The sequence below is a fragment of the Eubalaena glacialis genome, chromosome X, assembly GCF_028564815.1.
Source record: "Eubalaena glacialis isolate mEubGla1 chromosome X, mEubGla1.1.hap2.+ XY, whole genome shotgun sequence".
In the NCBI taxonomy this organism is placed as follows: Eukaryota; Metazoa; Chordata; class Mammalia; order Artiodactyla; family Balaenidae; genus Eubalaena; species Eubalaena glacialis.
Window position 1 is genome coordinate 107,500,604 of NC_083736.1, and position 8,540 is coordinate 107,509,143.

Here is an 8,540-nt window from a genome sequence, read left to right on the forward strand (position 1 = left end):
ACGCAAGACTGCATGTTTCTTTGATGACCAGGCAAAAACTGCTACGGCTTGTCTGATTCATCTGCCGTATTCACCAGACAATGTGCCTTTGGGTTTCCATTTATTTCGGTCTTTACAAAATTCTCTTAATGGAAAAAATTTCAATTCCTTGGAAGACTGTAAAAGGCACCTGGAACAGTTCTTTGCTCAAAAAGATAAAAAGTTTTGGGAAAATGGAATTATGAAGTTGCCTGAAAAATGGCAGAAGGTAGTGGAATAAAATGGTGAATGCGTTGTTCAATACACTTGTTGGTGAAAATGAAAAATGCCTCTTATTTTTACTTAAAAACCAAAGGAACTCTTTGGCCAACCCAATATAATAACAGCTGGAAGATGTCTTGGAGTAAGTGTAACTACTGCATTGCAATAAAAATTAGGAAGTAATTTCTTACAACTGTGACATTATATGTATATCAAAGCTAAAAGAGAAATACATTTTCTCCCCTAAATACTAATATGTTTAAAGGTGATACCCTCTTATATATCTTGAAAGGTCCTCAGAAAGTAAAAGAATCTTTCACAACTGAAGTGACATCGCTATTGATCATTCAAAATCCTGAATTAAACTTCTGATCAAATGCTTTCTCTAAAACATAAAATGAAATCCTTTGTTGTTTCATGAGAAATACTCGTCATTAGAGTTTTGTGTCAACGTTCCATGAGATGAAAAAGTATATAATTATGGTCACAGTTAGCCTTATATTGTTATACTTGCATTTAGGGAATTGAATTGTAAAATTAAAGATGTAGAAAACAATGCTCCAAATCACTCAGTAAAGAGTAAGAAATAAATTGTGGTGAAACAGCAGAGGCCACCCTGCGTTACTTTGCTTCTTCCACCCCCAGTCTGAAATAAGCCCGAGTCTCCTCTTTAAGTAATAGCCTTGTAAACACAATCCGCACCCCCCATGCCATAACTGCCTGCCATTTCTCTCCAGCAGTATTAAGTCAAGGTAATAGTTAAGAGTGTTAAGAAATTAATCTCACAGAGTGAGTAATCTTGGGCTACAGATAGATACATTTCCAGGTCAGTTTAGTTACTTTACCTAAGATCCTTTTGGGTACAGCTTACCTCTAGCCTCCTCTTCAGAATTGTACATTTTAATTCCATCCTGCTTCTTTACCCCTAGGCCAGGTAGCTCTCACTCAACATCTCTAGATAATAAAGAATTCAGGTTCTCTCTATCAGATCATCTAGGCACAATCTGAATTTTCATTAGATTGCAGGGATTAGGTCATACCCATAACCATAATTTTAGGGCCTCCATTAGCTCACATTTCACTAATGTGTAAACTAGAAAAAGTACCTCTTTGGCAAATGTATGCCCTTAGGTTCAAGGCTTGGCGAGTGGATCATGGGCTGGATTTCAATCCCTTTTCTTCCATGGCTGGACACAGCCCTGCCTGGCAACTGTGTGTATCTTGCACAGAAGGTTGCACCAGGCAGGCAGTGGATATATGTATACAGACGGAATATAGGGAACACCTAAATTTAACTAAATTGCAGGCCATGCCTTCACAATTTAGGGTAATTCCTCCATCCCTCTGGTTTTTAAACCCAGAAGTCTCTCATGGTGAAAGAGAGAGAGTCAGATGTGCCTTGATTTGAATACCCACTGGTGCTACCTGTTACCTGGCAGCTTTTGAAACCCTGGATAAATTCCTCCATTAAAGCTTCCTCATTTGTAAAAGAGGAATACTATTTACGTAGTCTGCTGTGAAGGTTAAGAAAATTATGTATGCAAAGCACATTTGGCGTTGTAGAATATCAATACATCCTATTGCCTTTCACTGTATTTGTCCTTTAGCCTACTTTCTCTACTTATTTGGATAGCTGTTTTCCTCTGGAAAGAACAGAGCCTAAAACTCTGTGTTCAGTTCTGTTCTTCTCTGTCAGATATTAATTATCATCATAATAATAGTTAACATTTATTAACTGCTTACTGTATCTAGGGACTATTCCAAACCCTTCCATGTATTATCTCATTTAATGCTTACACCAGCTTTTTGAGGGAGGGACAGATGTGGTCAGCGGTTTACATTTGATGAAATGAATCTGAGAGAGGATAAGTCACTTAACCCAAATTACACAAATAACTATTGGCTGAGAGGGATTGGAATTTAGGCTCTTCTACGCTAGAATCCTCATTCTTTCTTTCTTTTTTTTTTAAATTAGGTGAGGTGGTAAGCCACCCAAATCCATCTTCTCCCACCTCTGCCCTGTTCTGTGCCCCAAGAGAGTGGCCCCAGTGGATTCTATCACCCAGGGGTCCTTGCCCTCTGGTTTGTAGTTGGGCTTGGCCGGTGTAGGGAAGTGTCAGGAGATTAAAGGTGGGAGGAGGAGACCAGTTGGGATATTTCTCCTCGCCACCTGCCCTTTGCCTTGGCATACTTCTGACAGTGGCCATGTTCTTCTGTGGTCACAGCTGCAGCTTTCACCAAGCTCTGGTAACGTTAGTTCCTCCCCCATCTCTTTCTGCTTTTGTAGACATAGGATAGAGTCCTTATTCTTAACTACTCAAATTATACTATCTCCCGGGAAGTCTCTGATTCATTACAGGTGAGCGTTCATCCTTGTGAACATTTACATCTATCATCTAAAATTTCTCTGCTTTGTGATCAAAGAGAACGGAATGCTCCATACAAAGAATGCAGTCCCAGAATGGAACATGGGTTCTCGGGAGAGTTGTGGTTGAGATGGTGGGTTCTGGATTCTGAGTGCCGGAGTTTGAATCTTCTTGCCGTGGGACTTCTGGCAAGTTGCTTAACCTCCATTGCCCTCCATGCCTGTTTCTTCATGTGTTAAATGGGAGTAAAAAAAATCTACTTCATTAGCTTTTTTGGGTGAGGATTAAGTATTGTAATACATGTTTAAAAAAAAGCATTTTGAATAGTGCCCGACATACATAAAGACCTCAGCAAAAGTTGACATATTAGTATGCATATTTTCATTTATGACCTAGCCACCATATTTCAGATTACAGTGTACACCCAAAAGTATGCCATACCTTAGGAATTCTTGTTATAAGAAAACTGAATTTAATAAAACCAATGATCGGGGTGATTACATTTTACTAAATTATCTTTTCAGAAAAACATAAGACCCCTGGATACTTTTAAACAGGGAGCTTACTCATACATATAAAATGGAATGATTTATGAAACTTAAATATTTTTCAGAAAAAAATTCACTAATTTACTTATTGCTGCATAGCAAGTTACCCCAAAACTTAGTGGTTTCAAACAGCATTTATTTTCTCACAGTTGCTGTGGGTCAGGAATATGGAGGAGCCTCTGCTCGAAGATCTCTAACACAGCTCAAAAGAGGGAGGAGTTGCTTTCAAGCTTGCTCACATGGCCTAAGTCTCTCCCTGGCTATGGCTAGTGATATCAGTTCCTTACTACTTGGGCAAAGAATTACTCAAGATATGATAGTTGGCTTCTGCCAGAGCAATGGCAGAGAGAGAATATGAATGAGATAGGGTGAGAGATGACAAGTAAAATGGAAGCCAGAGTCTTCTTATAAACTAACCTCGAGAAATGACTTCCTATTATATCACTTTTGCTGTATTCTGTTTGAGGCAAGTCACTAGTTCCACTCCACATTTGAGGAGGGATTACACAAGGGCATTCATCTCAGAAGGCGGGCACCTTTGGGGCCATTTGAGGGACTGCCTACCTGAACTGAAATGGAGGAAAGCAAGAGATACCTATTCATCCATTTTGTCAAACCCAAATTATTAGTTAAGGATCAATTTCTGAAATGTTATCGATTTAGAAGTTTCTTATTAGGTTTCTCTTCTCCATGCTTAAGTATAATTTTCATGACTGTGTGCTCCTTTAAAATCATTCTCCTTTCAATATTTAGTATAACTTTCCCTGGATGCCCATCTTTTTCTCCTCTTCCATTAGCTTTTCACCTATGTTTCCCACCAAAAATGTTCAGGAAAGAGGCAGACTGCATTAAATCAAGAGCATAATTATTTCCATTGCCCCAGATGTGATGCATATGGTTGGGGAACTGAGTCCTTTCTTTGAACTGGATTTAATTAAAAGACCATGAAATCAGTATTAAGATGGGGTCAAGTTTTTTTAACAGTACTATGAGACTGTAGATTAGAACAAGAGAAATCGCATCCAGAAATGACTTTATGGGTGTCAGCTGAGTAGCCTACGTGATACTTGAAGCTTTTCTAGGATGCTATTTTTCTGCCTGCTTATATGCATTGAAAAAATTGTCAAAATGTGTCAGAAACATACTTGCTCTCATTTTTGCACACTAACAGTAGTAAAGTTGGAAGCTGGCAGAGTTTGAACATTAATATACATTTCTGTGAGTTTAAGAAGCAATTTATGATTTTTCCTCACCTTTCCACATTCCATTCCATTATGGAAATGGGAAGATTTAATGGTCTTATAATATGCTGTATCTTCTACATTTCTACTTCAGTGTTCAAATAAAACTCTTGCCACTGGCATCTGGGAATGTCAAGAACATTCTAGGCCCTCTTATATATGTATTTAACTAACCTGACTTTGTGTCTTGATCTGGCTCTGCAGACAGAGAGTAAACCCAGGGAGTGCCTCATCCTTATCTTATGTACCAGCCACACTAAAATTATTGATTACTGTCTCCACACCCATTGATTCTGGCAGTGGCAAAAATACAATGTGCAGGCTAGTATTTTTTAAAATAAAGGTAGGCCCATTTTGTTTTTTGTTTTTTTTCTTTTTTTAATTAATTAATTTATTTATTTTTGGCTGTGTTGGGTCTTCGTTTCTGTGCGAGGGCTTTCTCTAGTTGTGGCAAGCGGGGGCCACTCTTCATCGCGGTGCACGGGCCTCTCACTATCGCGGCCTCTCTTGTTGCGGAGCACAGGCTCCAGATGCGCAGGCTCAGCAGTTGTGGCTCACGGGCCCAGTTGCTCCGCGGCATGTGGGATCCTCCCAGACCAGGGCTCGAACCCGTGTCCCCTGCACCGGCAGGCAGATTCTCAAGCACTGCGCCACCAGGGAAGCCCCCCCCCCATTTTGTTTTAATGTATTACATAGGCAACAAAGGAAAAAGTAAGTGTAGTCCCATTTTTCATTCCACTCTTTTTTCCAAAGTCCTCACTTTAGCATAGGTATATACTTTCAGGATGGTTCTATGCATCCACAAACAGCTATATCTAACTAACCCATTGGGTCTCATATATCTTGTTTATGTGGCCACCTGGCATCATAACATGCATTTTGTGTTGTAAATTGTTTTATTTGCTTAACAATATATCTTCAGTAACTTTTTCAGGGCAGTATATATAGATATATTATAAACCATGTTACTAGCTATGTGATATTCTATATATAACAATAGCTGTATAGCATAATTGAGGTATGATTAATTTAACCAGTCTGATACTGATGAACACTTACATTGTCACCAACTTTTCCCTACTAAAACAATGCTACTGAAAACTATTTTTGCCTGCTTGTGAGATTTTTGTATGACAAATTCCTTTTGAATCAAACAATACATGCATTATACATTTTTTATAGAGATTGCCAAGTTGTTAGTGAGCTACAAGAGAACAAAGATAGATAACAATATCAAGAAAACAACACATGAACAAAACAAGAATTTCAACAGTGAGACAGAAATCATAAAAAAGAACCAAACAGAAATCGTGGTGCTGAAGAATACAATAGAAATAAAGAATTAAAAACTCAATGGAGAACTTCAACAGCAGACTTGATCAATCAGCAAAAAGAATTATTGAATTTCAAGGCAAGTCACCTGAGCTAGAGGAGGACAGTGGTCCACGAGGCTCATTGCAGACAACATGGAGGCAATGTGTGCAAGCCAGAAGAGTGCCCCAGAGGCAGCGTCTGGGCCATGGGTGTGGCAGGGAGGCCTGGGCTTTCGCCTCCCTCTGGTTCCTAGGAAGCTGGCCAGCAGTCAGTGCTTCAGCCTGAGCTGGGGGTGTCCAGGTCACACAGGTGGCTGGAAAGGGGGTCAGCTGCCCAAGAATGGGAATTCTCTTCACCAGGATATGGAGACTCTTCAAGCATCAGGAGCACAAAGTTATTGTTGGGGTGGATAATGCAAGGAAAAGTATCGTCCTTTACCAATTTTCTGTGAATGAAATTGTACATACATCCCCTACAATAGGAAGTAATGTAGAAGAGATAGTGATTAATAATGCATGCTTCCTCATGTGGAATACTGGTGGCCAAGAATCTCTTCATTCTTCCTGGAACACTTACTGTACTAACAGAGATTTTGTAAATAGTTGTTGTGGACAGTACAGACCAAGAATTTCTGTAATTAGAGAACTCTATAAAATGTTAGCCCATGAGGACCTAAGGAAAGCTGGATTGCTGATTTTTGCTAATAAACAAGATGGTAAAAAGAATGCATGACTGTAGCAGAAATCTCCCAGTCTTTGGAACTAACTTTTATTAGAGGTCGCCAGTGACATACCCAGGCATGCTGTGCTTTTTACTGGGGAGAGACTATGCTAAGAAATTGAATGATTTCACAATTTAAGATTAGATGACCTCTACTGACCTCTCCTCACAGACTTTGTATAAACCAAGTGTCGGACTTTACCTGAAAGCTGTAAAAATAAATGGTTTAGATATATATATATTTACATATATATATGAACTAATTTTTCATCTTATAGAAAAAGTTTAAGACCACTTATTTGAAAACAAACATGAAGTCTCACCTTCCAATCCGCTTTCTCATTAGCTCCTTCCAAACCAAGGGCTTAAAGCTGTGATTGACATTTTTCTCATCATAAGTCCTCTCGGGGCATTGTATAGTCTGTGCTAGGTAGAAAGGGAAAGGAAGACATTTTTAACTTTGAGAGCTTTATTATCAGTACAACCCTCCCTTGTTGAATGTTGTTCTCTTCTTGTTATATTTAATCAAAAGACAAATCAGCACAGATATTCAGTTTCCAATATTTTAAAGTGTAATATAACTTACAAAAAGTATTTTGCATAAGGTTGTTTATGTATTGTGTATATACTTCAAGTTCAAGTTAATGCTTTATGTTCTAAAGAAAAGCAAATTACACAAAAGTTAATATTCTTAGTTATGACCATAATGAGATGAGTATGGGTATTGGTTTTAAGTGCCATTTTATACTTTTTCCCCTATGTTCTCTGTATTATACTAACCAATCCCCCAAATCACTGAGCTGCTCTTAAAATAATAATAAAGAAGAAGGAAAAATCTTGACATTGTGTACTTACTGTTTTGTTGATCAAATCACATACATGAAACTAAGTAATCCAACTGAGTGAAATATCAAGTTCTTGGCTTAGTATTACTAATGGGCAGAATTGCACATTGAGCAATTATCAGATTGTTGCCTTTATTGGACCCTATGCCATCTAAATTACTAAATAAACTGTTAATCCATTAATCAGCCTATCATTAATTGTATTTAAAATTATCAAGTGATTTTTTCAGCATTAATTAAAAACTGTTGTGTGAAACATGTCTACCCAGAAAAGTATCACCCTATAAATATTACCAAATAATTTAGCTAGAGTCTTCTTAGGTATTAAATCATATGTCCAGCATTTAAAGCGAATTTGAGATTAAACGTAAAACATATTTTCTAAGCAACAGAGATAATTTTTTAATTTGAAAATTTCTTATTAGGAGTTGGAATAGTTTGACAATTGTAAAAAAAAAAACAAAAACCAAAAAACAATTTTTAATGCTTTTAAGAATTTGGTTTAAAAATTGATCAAGATGATATATTATTTTCACTAAGAAGTAACTTGGCCCAAAATACCTTTCATGTTTTCTTAGGGTATTTTCTTTCAGTAGCTGAAAGTTGAAGGTATTTCTATTGTAACTGTAAACAAACTTATACTTAATGTGTTAAAACATATTCTTGAGTATTCAGTATATCTTTCATGCCTTGAAAATCTGAAAGCTACTCCAAACTGGCATGTTTTAGAATATTCAAGAAAAAAATAATAACCACTTTTAATACCAGCCTTCTAGATTTCATGAAGATTTTGATGAGGAATAATATTACATGCTATAAGCACTGACAGAACTTTGAAAGTTCCCTTCTATGAAATATAAACTACCAATATCTAAATCCAAGGCAACCATGGGAGATCAGTGTTTAACACTGGATGTTTTGTGTTTCATATTTATACTATAATTGTCAAAATGCAAGTATAACATTTTAATACTTGTCAACGTGCTTTTACAAAAGTAAATCCTAAGTTACTAAGCTTTGAAGACAAGTCATTTGAAATTAAACAGTCAGATGAACAAAAAGGAAAAATAATGAAAAGCGTAAAAAAAAAAATCCTATAGGACTTATGGGACACTATCAAAATGAAAAAACATATGAACTATGGAAGTCCCAGCAAGAGAAGAGAAAGAAAAAGACAAAGCTTGTTTAAAGAAATAATGAATTAAAACTTTCCAAAACTTGGAAGGGAAATGGACATCAAGTATCATGAAGCTCTAAGGACTACAA

The 8,540-nt window shown here is 37.1% G+C and overlaps 1 pseudogene; it reads left to right on the forward strand.

The window, feature by feature from the left end:
- The first annotated feature begins 6,048 nt into the window (after positions 1-6,048).
- LOC133081886 (ADP-ribosylation factor-like protein 5A) lies at positions 6,049-6,551 on the forward strand (annotated as a pseudogene).
- The last annotated feature ends 1,989 nt before the right edge of the window (positions 6,552-8,540 follow it).